General features: G+C 46.6%; 1 protein-coding gene and 1 non-coding gene across 2 annotated transcripts in view; both read left to right on the plus strand.

Moving 5' to 3' along the window:
• Ifnl3 (interferon lambda 3) overlaps positions 1 to 16,179 on the plus strand; it is a 71,226-nt gene that overhangs the window by 5,571 nt on the left and 49,476 nt on the right. The gene's annotated exons all lie outside the window — the stretch shown is intronic.
• LOC125612671 lies at positions 13,787 to 13,889 on the plus strand. Its single transcript, XR_007343151.1, has one exon. It is a non-coding gene; the product is annotated as a U6 spliceosomal RNA (small nuclear RNA).

Here is a 16,179-nt window from a genome sequence, read left to right on the forward strand (position 1 = left end):
GCACTTAACCTCTGAGCCCCAGCCCCAGCCCCAGCCCCCCTCTCTCCCCCACACTTTTGACTTAGGTGGCGGCAGCATCTCCAGGCACCTCATATGGTGCTAGCCCGGTGGTCACTGTCCTTACATCCTCTCTCCAGCCCCCAGCATGTGCAGGCTGGGCTGGGGGACATGGGCTGGCTATGTGTGAACTGATGACCCAGACTTCATCCGTCTGTCTATCCTGGAGCTATCCTGGCTGGTGCCCCACATGGAAGAGCCTCAGCCTCCTGCAAAGGATGTCCTCTTTAGTTCCTAGTTCTGTTAGCACCTCAGCAGCACCCCAATTCTCTTTGTGCACCCATCCACCCACCAACCGTGGCTTACCTGCACCCAGAGGGTTGCTTCTGCTTCCCTGGAGAACTTTTCTATCTTCCAGCAGTGAAGGCCTGAATCCCACTTCCAAGTTGGTCCCTCCTTGGGCACTGTTCCTCAGCCTTGGGGTGCCCTTAAGAGTTCTTTCCACTGTATGTAATCTCCTCTCATTCCTTCACAATTCATTATGTTAACTTCCCCTGATTAGTTTACTATGGTCTCTCTCATTTGGTCTCAGACCAGCACAGCAGTCAGTACATGCTGTACAGACCCAAACAACAGATGTCATCTATACAACCTGTGTTAGTCTGTCTTCTGTTGCTATAACAAAATACCTGAGGCTGAGTATTTTATAAAGAAAAGAAGTTTATTGAGTCCACAATTTTGGAGAATGAAAGTCCAAAATCAGGCAGCCTCATCTTGTTTGATCTCTAGAGAGGGCCCCTCTGGCTGCATCACAACATGGTGGAGAACTGGAAAGGGAAGCAGCCTTATGCCAAAGGGGCTATGTGCATGGCTTGGCCTTGCTTTATGACAACCTGTGCTTGAGACCAGCATTAATCCCTTTAAGAGCTTCCCCCATGACCTACTTATGTTCCATTGGGCCCTGCTTCTTGAAGTGTCCTCCCCGTCAACACTACCACACTGGGACCAAAGAGGAGATTTGGAGGACACACTCCAATCACAGCACTGTCCCAGGACCTTTGCACTTGCAGTTCTTGCCACCAGAAATCCTTTCCCCAAATGTTTGCATAACTTGCTTCCTGCTTCATCCTCAGCTAAATGGGTACTGCCAGCACGCTTTGCCCCAACCCTGCTTTACACTTTCTGTGTGGCACTGCGCCCTATGTGACATGTGTTTATTTGCAGTTCTGTTTATTCTGCTCCTCCCCGTGAGGATGTGAACCTTGTGCAGGACTCTGTTAGCCCTGGTCTATGTCTATGTAGGATCTCTACAACCTGGAATCCTGCTGAGCATGGGTAATTGCTTAATACAAGTACTTTTATTCATAATTAAAATGTTATTTTTAAAAACGGATAGGTATTTTTCTATTTTCATGTAGTTTTTTCTTTTCTTTTTTTGTGCTTAACCACGAAACCACATCCCTAGCCCCCTTTTTTGTTTTGTTTTTGGTACTGGGGATTGAACTCAGGGGCACTCGACCACTGAGCCACATCCTCAGCCCTATTTTGTATTTTATTTAGCAACAGGGTCTCACTGAGTTGCTGAGCGCCTCGCTTTTGCTGAGGCTGGCTTTGAATTCTTAATCCTCCTGCCTCAGCCTCCTGAGCCGCTGGGATTACAGGTGTGCAACACCATGCCTGGTTCATATAGTTCTTCTTGATTTATTTTTCTTTCTTTTCTCTTCTTCTCTTTTCTCCTTCTTCGTTGTCCTCCTCCTCCCCCTCTTTGCACCGGGAACCTAAACCAGAGTATCACACATGCTGGGTGTGGGCTCTACCACTGAACTACGTGCCGGGTCCTTCATGTATATTTTTCAACCTTTTGGTAAAACCAGTTTATTAATGTATTAGTCAGGGTTCCACCCGGGAAAAAGGGGTGCACACACAGAGAATGATATAGAGAGATGGATTGCAGGGAACTGGCTTTGCCGTCTGCCGGGGTAGAGTTTCTTCTCTGTCAAGGAAACCTGAGTTTTGCTTTGAAGTGATTAGATGAGGTCCACACAGATCATGGAGAATCCTCTCCTTTAATGTAGTCAACTGATTGTGGATTTAATCACATCTTCAAAGCCCCTTCTCAGGGGCACCTGAGCTGGTGTTTAATGGAACAACTGGCTACTGTAGCCTGTCCACGCTGACACAGAAGAGAACCGTCCAGGGAAGGTAGGATTTCTATACAGTGAGCCGCGCACGTTGAAAGTGTGTCGTTGATGAGCCTTGACATCTGCATGCACCTGCGTCTTTCCTTCCTCAGGAAGCAAGCCAGCTCCTCTGTTTCGATGAGGTTGCACTTTCCAGGGTTTTATAACAGGCATTTGAGGCTGAATAAATAATGCACAGCGGAGTGAAATAACTTGCCAAGGATTACACAACTAGAAAGTGCTCATCCCAAGATCTTAACCCACATCTCAGGCTCCCGAGTCCAGTGCCATCTCTCATGTAATGGCATCTTCTGGGAGCCGAGAATGTCAGTGCCCGATGGCTGATCACTTGGATATGCTGACTTCATTCTTCCCCTCCCTGGCTTCCTCTGGGTCCTACATTACACAGGGTCCATGAATGGTCGCCAAGATCCTCTCACAGATTCAGCTGTTGCTGGGTTGTGGTGGCACAGCCTGTAATCCCAGCAACTCAGGAGGCTGAGGCAGGAGGATCTCGAGTTCAAAGCCACGCTCAGCAGATTAGCAAGATCTGTCTCCAAATAAAATATAAAAAAGGGCTGGGGATGTGACTCAGTGGTTCAGCACCCCTGGATTCAATGCCCCGTACCAAAAGAAGGAAAAAAAAATTCAGCTGTTGCCAGTGTGATAGTTTTAGGAAATTCAGACTCCAAGAGGCCATCAGTCCCTGCTGGCTCCGCCCTCCTGACTGGTATCCATGGTGTCACAGGAGAGGCTTCACGTGGCCATCAGTCAGCTTGCGTTCTTGCCCGCCTGCCTTCCATCATGAGAGAAGGAAGCAGGAATGTCCTCCCAGAGGGAGACACCTCCATCTTGGGCTTCCCGGCTTCCAGACCTCTGAGGAATGAATTTCTGTACTTTATAAATCACGTAGTCGTAGGTATCCTTTATAGCAGCACAACAGACGGAGACGCTGGTTAAAGAATTGTCCCTTTTCTATATATTTCCTCTGGTCCTTTCCTGTATCTCTACCTACCTATTTTGGTTCTCTATTGACATGTAACAAATGACCCCAACACGGGGGGGGGGAGGGGCAGAAACAGCAGTGCGATTCTTATTTCTCAAGATTCCGTGAGTTGACCTGGTGGTCCCTCTACTGATCCCTCCTGTGCCCACTCCTGAGGCTGCCTGGGTCCTGGTCACTTGGGCTGCTCATGTGGCTGCCCTTTCCTGGTGGTCCTCGATCACTCAGATCTAGGCTGGGCTTCCTCTCGTGGTGGGGAGGGTCTTTCCAAGAGCTCGAGGTCCGAGCTCAGGTACTTACCTGTGAATGCCCTGTTGTCTCACCCGCCCTCAGTGGGCAGGAAGACCACATGGAGCGTCCGACAGGAGTGGCTCATCAGGGCCACCCAGATGAGTCTTTGACACTGCCTGGGGGCTTCACTGTTTTTGCAAGACAGCAACCATTGGTGCCAAATGGATGCATGCATAGCCTGGCTGTACCACTCGTTACTCGTTAGCTGTGTTAACTTGGCCAAGTGACTCCACTGCTCCGTGCCTCAGTGTCCTCCCCTGTAAAATGGGTATATCTCAAAGTGCGATTGTGACGGCTGTCTGGCCCATCGATAGCACTCCATAAACAACGGCCCTCGGTCACCTTCCCTCATCAGCTCTAGGTGGTTGGTTTGTGGTTCCCAAGGGCTTCGAGTCATATTTGAGTGAGAATAGAGACTGACCATCAGGCAGAGATTTACTTCTCTCCTATAAAACGAGTCCAGAGGTAGGTCAGGATTACACGTCTACACTGTCAGCAGGGATCAAGCTCCTTCTAGCCTTCTGTTCTGCCAATCTCAGCGCATAGATTGCACTCTGGGTTTGATTTCTTGGTTCATTGTGGCGGCTGGAACTTCAGCCATCATATTCACATTAAAAAAAAAAAAGAAATAATAAAGAAGGACTGAAGGACACTTGTCAGCTATTGAATCCCTTTAAGAAATGTTTCTGGGTGCCCCATCCAAATATTTGAATTTTTTTTTTGGTGTGGCCTTAGCCATCTTAGCTGCAAGGGAGGCTGGTAAATATCTTTGCCAGGCCGGACAGTCACCTGAAATGAAATGGGAGTTCTGTTACAAAGGAAAGCGGAGGATGGACATAGCCCAGGCACCTAGCACTCTCTGTCGCATGCCCGGAGCCAGACATCGAGGGTGCAGGTGCAGAAAAGGGCTGGGGAGCTTTCCCACTAGGATGTCCTCCTGTGAGAGCAAGGATTTTTGTGTTTTGTCCCTTAGAACAAAGCCTCGCTCACAATCAGCATGCAGTGAATGGTGAGTGAATGAGGCCCTGGCTGACACTCCAAGGAATGGAAGAAACTCTTACAATTGCTGGAAACATGTAAAGGTCTTAATGAGAAATACGTGTCGATTCAGCCTCAATTATTTATCTCAAAAACTGTCATTCTTGTAGAAAAAATTTTAACAATAGTACAAAGCACACCAGGTAGGAGTCCCAGGGGATCCGCCTCCCTTCTCTCTCTCTCTCTCTCTCTCTCTCTCCCACTTGAAATTGAGTTGCTGACCTCAAAGTATTTCAGACGTAAATACTTCACATAAATCTCCGAAAAATAAGACCATTCTCCTACAGAGACCTCAGTGCTCCAAAATTCACACATTCCGTCAATGACGTTAAAACACATTATCTCACACACACTCCATGTTCAAATTTACCCACTTATACCAATAACAGCTTTGTTTTTTGAAAAAATATACTTTAGCTCATAGAAGCTGAGAGCACCTTGGTGGTAGGTAGGTTCTGGGGGTTGAGGAGGGGGAATTTGGGGAGATGCTGTTCCAAGAATCCAAAATGTCAATGAGGTGGGGTGGCAAGGTTTGGATCTGGAATGTCCCCCAAAGCCCCATGAGTTAGGGGCTAGGTCCCCAGTCTGTGGTGCTACTGGGAGGCAGTGGAACTTCCAAGAGATGGGCCTGGTTGGAAGTCTTCCAGCCATACGGGAGCATGCTCTTGAAGGGGTCGCTGTGACCCCAGGCTCTTCCACCTTCGCCCTCTCATTGTTTCCCAACCACAACAAGGTGAACAGATCGCTTCTCCACGCTCTACCTGCTGGGATATGCTGTCTTGCCACAGGCCCACTGATTGTGGACTGAAGCCTTTGAAACTATGAGCCAAAATAAATCTTTTTTCTTCTTTTTCCATGGCTAGTGATTGAACCCAGAGCCTCGTGCATGCCAGGCAAGCAGTCTGCCACTGAGTTACATCCCCAGCCTACCTTTCCTCTTTTTAACTTGATTATCTGAGTTGTTTTGTTATAGTAATGGGAAGCTGACTAACACAGGTAGCATAAGATCTGGGGTGCCTACAGTTTATAACAATGATGCTGTATACTTGAAAATGGCTAGGAAAGCCAGGTGAGGTGGCACACGCCTGTAATCCCAGCAGCTTGGGAGGCTGAGGCAGGAGGATCAAGAGTTCAAAGCCAGCCTCAGCAACTTAGTGAGGCCCTAAGCAACTCAGTGAGGTCCTGTCTCTAAATAAAATATAAAAAAGGACTGAGTTTGTGGCTCAGAGGTTAAACGCCCCTGGGTTCAATCCCTGGTAACAAAAAAGAAAAAAAAATGTCTAGGAGAGTAGATTTGAATTGTTCTTACTACACACACACAAAATGACTAGCATATGAGGTAATGTATATGTTAATTAGCTGAATTTAGCCTTTCCACAATGTATTCATATTCCAAAACATGTTGTACATCATACATATATATTTTTTTATTTTTTAGTTGTAGTTAGACACAATACCTTCATTTTATTTTTATGTGGTGCCGAGAATTGAGCCCAGCACCCCACACGTGCTAGGTGAGTGCTGTACTGCTGAACCACAACCCCAGCCCCATATATATATAATTTTTGTCAATTAAAAATGTATATATTTGGGGCTGGGGATGTGGCTCAAGCGGTAGCGCGCTCGCCTGGCATGCGTGCGGCCCGGGTTTGATCCTCAGCACCACATACAAACAAAGATGTTGTGTCTGCCAAAAACTAAAAAATAAATATTAAAATTCTCTCTCTCTCTCTTTAAAAAAATGTATATATTTGAAATCCAAGGTCTGGTTCAATCAATACCTGTATATCACAGTTAGAAATCAATAATTTGTTTCTTTCTTCCCTTTGGTCTAAAATGGTTCCACAGTCTTTTTGTTTGTTTTAGTCTCATGACACTGACATTTTGAAGAGTCCTAGGGAGTTGTTCTATAGGATATTTTGCTTGGGTTTGCCTGGTCCTGTCTTCCTGATTTAGATTCAGTCTAAACATTTCCCCCCAAATAGCTCCAGGATGGTACTGTATCCTCAGCACATCAGATCAGGAGGAGTGTTGTCAGCGTGTCCCCTTTTCGGTGATCAGCGTAAGCTGGAGTTAGTCTGATTTCTCCACTGTAAAAGTTTCTGTCCTTCCTTCAAATTAAGAAGTCACCTGTGGGATGAGACTTGCAATCGTGAGCACATTCTATTCCCCGACTTCTTACCCAGAGACTGTAGCAGCAGCCACTGATGATTCTGATCACAAGGTAGCTGGCAGATTCTGCACCAGCAATTGTGGTTCTCGTGAAAGCAGCCCAGAGTTTCCATTAAGATGGAAAAACTTTCAGCACTAAGGTGCTCTTCGACAACAAGGTCAAAATAAGTTTTTCTTGCATTTTTCTTGAAATCTTTTGGTAGCTCGTTTCCCCATAGCCTGAGGCTATTTATGGGGCTCTCTGTTCCCTTCCTGATACCGTTGCCTCTTCTCACTGTTGGCTAAGAATTCCCAAGAAGCCCCAGCCAGGAGACCCTAGCCTCACAGCATTTGGAGAAATCATTAAGCTCTTGAGGGAAATGAAGATTCAGGACCCTGGACAGGCATCGATGGTGCAGACAGGAGCTAAGGCTTCTTGAACACTGATCCTGTGCTGAGAACTTGTATTTGTATGTGTACTGACTCATTTTGTGTTTTCAAGAACCTTATTAGTTACATTTTCCTGTCAACAGGGACTGGGAAACCGAGAATCCTATTCTTAGACTTCCACCCGGCAGACTCTGTCTCCTGTTTGGATTTCTCCCATCAGATGCACGGACACAAGATTTGGCTGGTGGGCCTGGCGGTGGCCATGGGTCTGTTGGCTGCAGTGTGAGGGCAGGTCTGCTTGCTGTGGTGACCTGGATCCCAGCAGTCTCCTGAGGACAGTTGTTTTTCACAGTGTCAGTTCCTGGTCGTGCTGCCGTCCTGATCATGTTGGTGGTGGCCAATTCCTGCTTAAGCATTCTGACCTTGGAAGGAAAATGGTCTCGGGGGGCCCAGTTCTGTGGTTTGGTTCTTGAAGTGCCACCTGAGCTGTCAATACAGGATCTATTCCACTTACTTTCCTGACACTTCTGTAAACCATTTAAAATCCTCTAATAAGTCCCTTTTCATAAAAATTAACTGGAATAGATCCTGGTCTCTTTAATGATGAACCGTATTAGTTCACAATGGCCACTATGACAAGTAACAGTTACACTTGATTTAAAAAAAAAAACAGATTCAGGGGCTGGGGTTGTGACTCAGTGGTAAAGTGCTTGACTAGCACATGCAAGACCCTGGGTTCGATCCTCAGCACCACATATAAGTAATTAAAATAAAGGTATTGTGTCCAACTACAACTAAATATGTATATATATAGTCCTCGTGTCCCTCTCTGACCTCCTGTCTGGGTGGAGGGTGCAGGGACCTGCTCCTGCCGTCCGCCCGCGTCCTGGCACCTCCATGCCCAGCTTGGCTGGGGGTCCCCACCCAGCAGGGCGGCCCTGGGCCTGGGCGGGGGCAGCGGGTCTGCAGCTGGGCTCTTGTTGGCTTCGACACCTCAGGTGACCTTCCTGAGAAGAGAAGGGGAGATGCTTATTTAGAGAATGGTACAAGAGCATGTGACCCTGGGATTATGTGGATAGGGTCGCCCCAGGCCTGGGGAGGGACAGTGCAAGGCAGGCCACACGGACCACACTGCTGCTCCACAGGTCCCTTCCCCAGGACCCCACCACGGCCCCATGTCCAGTGCCCGCTGCTCGGGGCTCCTGGGGACATTCTTTCTGGGGAAAGGGAAGGACAGGGAGCCACAGGCAAGTGCCTCGCCTCAATCTAGTCCCTTCCAAGTGGACAGCCCATGGCCAGTGTCAGCTGCCACCAAGGGACTAGAGCCCCTGAAACGGCTGCAGGTGGGACAGCTCTGAGGGCCACTCAGCTGCAGAGCTCCTCAGTGGGGGGGGAAGGGCCCAGCTGCACTTGGAAGAACCTTGGACCCTCTGCTGTGGCCCCTCACGTCCCTGCAGGGTGTCCCCTGAAACCGCCTCCTCGGAGCTCTGCCTGCAGCTGCCCCTCAGCGCTCCCAGGAGCCAGGCCTCGGCCTTCCTCCCCAAAGAGGTCCCAGTGGACTTGGCTCTGAGCCTCAGGAACAGGATCACTGGCTTCTGGGCTGGCCGTGGGGACCTGCGCATGGTGACAGGTGGAGCATACTGTCCCTGCCGTGCTCAGTGGCACAATGGAGAGAGCCGTCACCCTGGTGGCAGGGGTGGGACGCTGGCAAGAGGAGGCTGCGAGGGACAGAATCCCTGGTGCCGGAGAAACTCGGGGAAACTGAGCAAGGACCGTGGGACCCGATGGCTCTGGCCAAGACGCTGATTCTCAGAGACACTGAGAGGCTCAGGAGATGCAGTGCCATCATGTCAGAGGGACCCCAGGTCCGTGCTGGTCGTAGAGGAAGAGGACACGGGAGAGCGTCTTCAGAGCGGTGGAGCCCCACGAAGGGTGACTCCCAGCCACCAGGGCCCCTGCCCCTGAGGGACCTGGAGAACTGCCTTGGGGACACGGGGTCAGAGCAGTGACAACCTCCACTCCCAGAGCCCCCTGGGCCTGCAGGAGCAGCTATGTCCCCCTAGTCAGAACTGGAGGTATCCCCAGCTGGGTGATCTGGCAAGGACTTCAGATGACCGTGACGCCAAGCAGACTGTCACCTTCATTTCTGGCTCCTCCATGTGTGTTGGCTTACATGTCGCCAGGCTGTCCCTGAAGTCCTGGGGCCACAAATCCTGGTTCAGCATCCAGGGGCCCCAATCCAGTGCAGCTGGAGGGAGGGCCCCACTCCTGGGGGCTCCCAGGGCACAACCACTTTCTCACCCACTGGCCCTGGGGCCCCCGTGTTCCTTGTCGGTGGTCCCTGCCCTCCACCCTCAGGGCTCTCTGCTGTGTGTTCCCAGTGTCTCCTGTGTGTGTGCTACTTCTTCTCTCCTTGAGATCCCGTGACTGCCCCCTGGCAATTCAGCATGATCTTTCCTCCTCAAAATTCTTAACTTGGACCAGGCACAGCGGCGCACATGGACTCAGGAGGCTGAGGCAGGAGGATCGCAAGTTCTAAGCCAGTCTCAGAAACTTAGCGAAGTCCTAAGCAACTTAGCAGAAGCCTGTCTCAAAATAAAAATAAATAAATAAATAAAAAGGGCTGGGGATGTGGCTCAGGTATCAAACCCTGGTAGCAAAAAAAAAAAAAAAAAATCATTAACTTGGTGAGCTTCAAAATTTTCTTCCCTGAATAAAGAAATGTGTATAAGCTCGTGTAGTGGGTAAAAGGACAGGGACAGCTTTGGAGGCCTGTTCTTCAGCTCCATGACAATGTGACAATGTTCACTTCCCAAGGACAATTTTAGTAAAGGTCAGTGCTCCCCCAAACCTCACTGGGGATGTGCGGCCTCTGCGAAGGGAACAAGGAAATAGACCACGAGGGATCACAGGGCCAGGAAAGGTCTAGTGTCAGGGCCCAGGGACATCAGCGTGCCGGGGGCCTGCACTTGGGTACTCTGTAAAGGTGCTGCAGAAACTGGTCGAGAAGCAGCAACAGGCCTCGGAGAGGAAGAGAAAACGCCAGACTGTATCTCACGCCGGCAGCCCCAGAGGAACACAAAATCCAAATTCTGAGCCTGATCCAGTCTCTCACCACCTCTAGGTTATTTGGTGTCGTAGTGGGCCCTTCCTATCACTGGGGCTTTTTCTTGCTTTAAAAAATTCCTGATGTATGCGGCTGAAGGCCTCGTGCTGGGTCTCTAACACGAACATGTGCACAGAGACACAGAAGAAGAAAGGGCCCGGGGCTGGGGATGTGCTCAAGCGGTAGCGCGCTCGCCTGGCATGCGTGCGGCCCGGGTTCGATCCTCAGCACCACATACAAACAAAGATGTTGTGTCCGCCGAGAACTAAAAAATAAATATTAAAAAAATTCTCTCTCAATCTCTCTCTCTCTCAAAAAAAAAAAAAAGAAGAAGAAGAAGAAGAAAGGGCCCTTTTCACAGGTATCTGCTATATTTCAAGAGGGGGTAGTCGGACTCCCAGGGCAGCTATTAACAATCCAAAAAGTAGGGACCCTTGGGCTGGGGTGGTGGCTCAGTGGCAGAGCACTTTCCTAGCACATGTGAGACCCTGGGTTCGATTTTCAACACCACATATAAATAAATAAATAATAAAGGTCCACTGACAACTAAAAAATATTAGCAAAAAAAAAAAAAAAGTAGGAACCCAGGGTTAATGAGGGTTAATGAGGGTCCTGGAGAAAGGCTGAGAGGGAGGGGAACTGACCCTGTCTTAAATTCATATTCTGAATCAATCCTAATGAATGTTATCTGTGCATTTTATTCACACAACAAATTACAAATTTCATCCCAGGAGCAGATTCAGACAATGTAATATATACAAAAACTATGCTTTAATCTTTTTCTCCCAAGTTGCAGTCAAGAGGTTGGAGCACAGGGTATATTGTTAGAGTCTGTAAACAAGTCAAAATAACACCTGGCATTTTGCCAGGGGAATGTTAGAGTTCATAAACAAGTCTGGATGGTGCCTGGCAAAATGCCAGAGGGAGTGGTTTGAGAAGTAACAAAAGCGAGCCATTAAGTGTGGAGATTCCTTATTGGTTGACTGATGTATCTAGTTTATGCTAATTAGATAAGCTGTGTGGAATGTATAAATACTGCTCCTGTCCTGCAATAAACGGCTCCTACTCCTGCTGCATCAATCTACACAAGTTGTTCGTCACCCCCCCGGTTAGTTTGCTGCAGCCGGACTGCGGCAGTATATATTTTTTAAAAAATATTGTTTTAGTCATACATGGACACACTATCTTTATTTTGTTTGTTTTTAATGTGGTGCTGAGGATGGCCCAGGGCCTCACATGTGCGAGGCAAGTGCTCTGCCACTGAGCCCCGGCCCCAGCCCCAGCACAGGTTATTCTTGAGCCTGACCTGTCTCCCTTATCTTTATCATAATGTCATCGATCTTCAGTGAGTTCCCCACTGTCAGTTGTGCCAGGTTCTCCTTTTGAGCCTTTTTCTTATACCAGGTTACTGATACTCAATGTAGGAGCCCCCAGCCAGGTGATCTGCAGCTGCCTGGGGCCAGGCTGAGACACAGCACCAGGTTGAAAGGATTTAACTCTTGTAAAACACACCCCCCCGTTTCTTTCTTTCTTTCTTTCTTTCTTCCTTCCTTCCTTCCTTCCTTCCTTCCTTCCTCCTTTCTTTTTTTGGTGTCCCACTATCCTTGCATATTAGAGGCAATGCCTCTTGGCACCATTTTTTAAAAAAATATTTCTTTCTTTCTTTTTAGTTATAGGTGGACACAATATCTTTATTTTACTTTTTTTTTAAGAGAGAGAGAGAGAGATTGAGAGAGAATTCTTTGATATTTATTTTTTAGTTTTCGGCGGACACAACATCTTTATTTGTATGTGGTGCTGAGGATCGAACTCGGGCTGCACGCATGCCAGGCAAGCGTGCTACCGCTTGAGCCACATCCCCACCCCAGCTAAGATTTTTTAAAGAGATCAACGTAATATGCCACGTCGTAAAGGGCAGGTAACAGATAAGAAAAACAAGAGATCACCAAAACCAGGGCTGACAGGCGGGAACCTTTAAAACAGACAAACTTGCACATGCAGATTTTTCCTTCTCTTGGAGAGTGAAGGGTGCAGGGCAGGTGGGGAGGGGGAGCCCCTGCAGCTGGCCCAGATGCTTCCCCCTCATTGGTGACACCCTTCCCAGAGTCAGAATCCAGGAGTGTTGGCCTTGAGGGGCCTAAAGTTTGAGTCAGAATATCGAATGCTTCTTAGGTCCAAATAAAACAACAGTATTTTATCATCTTTTGAATTATTTTTCCTTCTTTTAATCCTTGTATATAAAACATACATGAAAGTAGAATTTTTTAAAAAAAATATTTTTTTAGATGTTGATGAACCTTTATTTCATTCATTTATTTTTATTTGGTGCTGAGAATTGAACCCAGGGCCTCTCACATGCGAGGCAAGCGCTCTACCACCGAGCCACAACCCCAGCCCTGAAAGTAGAATTTTAAACCTTAGTCATCTTGCTGTAAGTGAAGACTCAGAAAGAAAAAGCAATCTTAAACTCTCTTACCATTGACCAACAATTTTTTTTACCATTTGCATTTTTTAATTAGTTCTAAGTAGTCACACATGACAGTAGAATGCATTTGGACACATCATACAGAAATGGAGTATAACTTCTCATTCTTCTGGTTGTACATGATGTAGAGTTACACAGGCCATTGGCCAACAATTAAAAAACCCCACATTTACAATGTTTACCCCATTTACATTAAATCTGATTCACCCATTTTCAACTTGGGTTACTCATGAAAACCAAGTTTAGTGGACATTTTAAGCCATCCTTTTCTGTGGAGGAAAAAAATCCTAGAAGCAAAGCACAGTACACTTTAAACACTTTATAGAAAATAACACCCTTTGTGGTCGATCACCTAGAAAACAATTTGTGTGTGTTTGTAATTTTAAAGGCCTTTGTTTTCTTTAAAAAAATGTTTTATCTCTTTAACCATTTTAAGTCCCTTGAACTGAAAGGTATTTGGGTCCATTTTTAATGGTGTGAGCACTCTTTATCCACGTGCCAACTTTCGGTACCATGTACATGATGCAGACACAAGCACACAAGTAGACACAACTTAGAATACGCAGGTGTGCACACAGAGACATGGAAATTAGCAGAAAACAAAAATTTTTATAGCTTTTTGCCAGGTATGACTTCCCCAGATAGGATTCAAAAGAGCTATAAGGGTTTCTTATACAGACTGTCAGACTGAGCCCTTTAGAAATTAAAATAGAGCCTGTGAAATTGGGAACATTCGGAATAAAGTCTTCTTAGTCATGGTGGATGCCGAAGTCAAAGGTTCAGCTGGCCTTTCATCCTTGTGGAGGCAGATTTACTCTCACTGTTCCTTTTCCTGCTCTTCAAAGGAGAAGGGCTCCTTCTTTCTCTTGTGTAGATGAGAGTTAACCCTTGAACGACTGCTCTGAGCCAAGACAGCAGAAAGAAATACAGAGGGCCAAAAACTTCAGTTAGACAACAAGACTAACGGTTCAGGAGAAAAGGTGAATTTGTCATTAAAAAATACACTTGAGCTCAGGAAAAGACAAAGACCCCCAAATGACATGGCTGTAATTAATTACTCTAGAGAAGATGCGCATACAACAACTTTATCACCATAGAGTGCACTTTGGATCAGATTAGAGTCAGCCCAGAATGTGGGAGTGGGCTTGCTTCAGCAGCACCTATACTAAAGTTGGAACGATACAGGGAGGATTAGATTGGCCCTTGCACATGGATGACCAGCAAATTCGTGAAGTGTTCCGTATTTTTATGAAAGAGGTGGAAGACCTCTACAATGAAAACTATAGAACGCTAAAGAACGATATTAAAGAGGACCTTAGAAGATGGGAAGATCTCCCTTGTTCTTGGATAGGCAGAATTAATATTGTCCAAATGACCATACTATTAAAAGCAGTATACAGATTGAATGCAATTCTAATCAAGATCCCAATGACATTCCTCATAGAAATAGAAAAAGCATTTATGAAACTCATCTGGAAAAATAAGAGACCTAGAATTGCTAAAGCAATCCTTAGCAAGAAGAGTGAAGCAGGCGACATCACTACAGTAGACCTTAAACCATACTATAGAGCAACAGTAACAAAAATGGCATGGTATTGGCACCAAAATAGACTGGTAGACCAGTGGTACAGAATAGAGGACACAGAGACAAACCCACGTAATTACAGTTATCTTGTATTAGACAAAGGTGCCAAAAACATATATTGGAGAAAAGATAGCCTCTTCAACAAGTGGTGCTGGGAAAACTGGAAATCCACGTGCAACAAGATGAAATTAAGCCCCTGTATCTCACCATGCACGGAACTCAACTCAAAGCGGATCAAGGACCTAGGAATTAGACCAGAGACCCTGCGCCTATTAGAAGATAAAGTAGTCCCAAATCTCCATCATGTTGGATTAGGCCCGACTTCCTTAATAAGAGTGCTATAAAAGCACAAGAATTAAAATCAAGAATCAATAAATGGGATGGATTCAAACTAAAAAGTTTCTTCTCAGCAAAAGAAACAGTCAGTGAAGTGAATAGAGAGCCTACAGAATGGGAGCAAATTTTTACCACAGGCACATCTCTTAATATTCAGTCAGAAAGGCAGCTATTGAGAACACCAACAACAATTAAGTGTTGGCGAGGATGTGGGGGAAAAGGCACACTCTTACATTGCTGGTGGGACTGCAAATTGGGGCAGCCAATATGGAAAGCAGTGTGGAGATTCCTTGGAAAACTGGGAATGGAACCACCATTTGACCCAGCTATCCCTCTCCTCGGTCTATGCCCAAAGGACTTAAAAACAGCATATTACAGGGACATAGCCACATCAATGTTTATAGCAGCACAATTCACAATAGCTAAACTGTGGAACCAACCTGGATACCTTTCAGTAGATGAATGGATGAAGAAACTGTGGTATATATATACAGAATGGAATATTACTCAATATTAAAAGAGAATAAAATCATGGCATTTTCAGGTAAATGGATGGAGTTGGAGGATATCATGCTAAGTGAAGTCAGCCAATCCCAAAAAACCAAATGCCAAATGTTTTCTCTAATATAAGGAGTCTGATTCATAAAGGGGATGAGAGGGGCAGCGTGGGAGGATTAGACAAACTCTAGATAGGGCAGAGGGGATGGAGGGGAAGGGGAGGAATGGGGTTAGGAAAGACGGTGGAATGAGACGGACACCATTACCCTAAGTACATGTATGGATGGTGTGACTCTACTTCGTGTACAACCAGAGACATGAAAAATTGTGCTCTATTTGTGTACTACATATTGCATTCTGCTGTCATATATAACAAATTAGAATTTTAAAAAAAGAATGTGGGAGCCTATGAAATCCTCAGAAAAAGGTTTTAAGAAAAAAAAAAACTTGGGCTGGGGTTGTGGCTCAGTGGCAGAGCATTTGTCTAGCACATGTGAAGAGGCTCTGGTCTCAATCCTCAGCACCACATAAAAATAAACAAATAAAATAAGGCGTTCTGTCCATCTACAACTAAAAAATATTTTAAAAAGAAGAAAAGAAAAAGAAAATCTGCATATTTGGGATCTTTCCATTTTTCTTCCCTGTGCCCATCTGGAGAGAAGAGAAAGCCATTTAGAGAGGAACTTAATAAGGAAGAATTCTAGAATGCAAGAAATGGGAAAACATGTATGTCCCACGGCAGCTTGCATTTAAAGTGACACCCAGGGTCCGTGTCTCAAGACAGGCAGGGGAGGCGGGTGTCAAACACAGCGCCAGCCTGGCCGCCTTCCCAAAGGAAGTTTAGATGCTTCGCGGCTGAAGGTGAACCCGCAGAAACCCTGGGCTTGGCCAGAGGTCCCATTATAGGACGTGAATCAGTGTTATGCCTTAGGAAGTCACCACGGGACCGCAGGTGAGGGCTTCCTGGGACCCTGTAGTGCACGCGGGGAGCCACAAATAGTTCCTCACTCGCACACTCAGGGATTTAAAAACACTACCCCCCCTTTCAGAGTTCCCCGCACTGATGAATGGCTCCCTTGTGGGAGTCCCTGATACTGAGGGCCCCCTTGCAGGAGGTCA

Source organism: Marmota marmota, unplaced genomic scaffold (assembly GCF_001458135.2).
Source record: "Marmota marmota marmota unplaced genomic scaffold, marMar, whole genome shotgun sequence".
NCBI classification, from domain to species: Eukaryota; Metazoa; Chordata; class Mammalia; order Rodentia; family Sciuridae; genus Marmota; species Marmota marmota.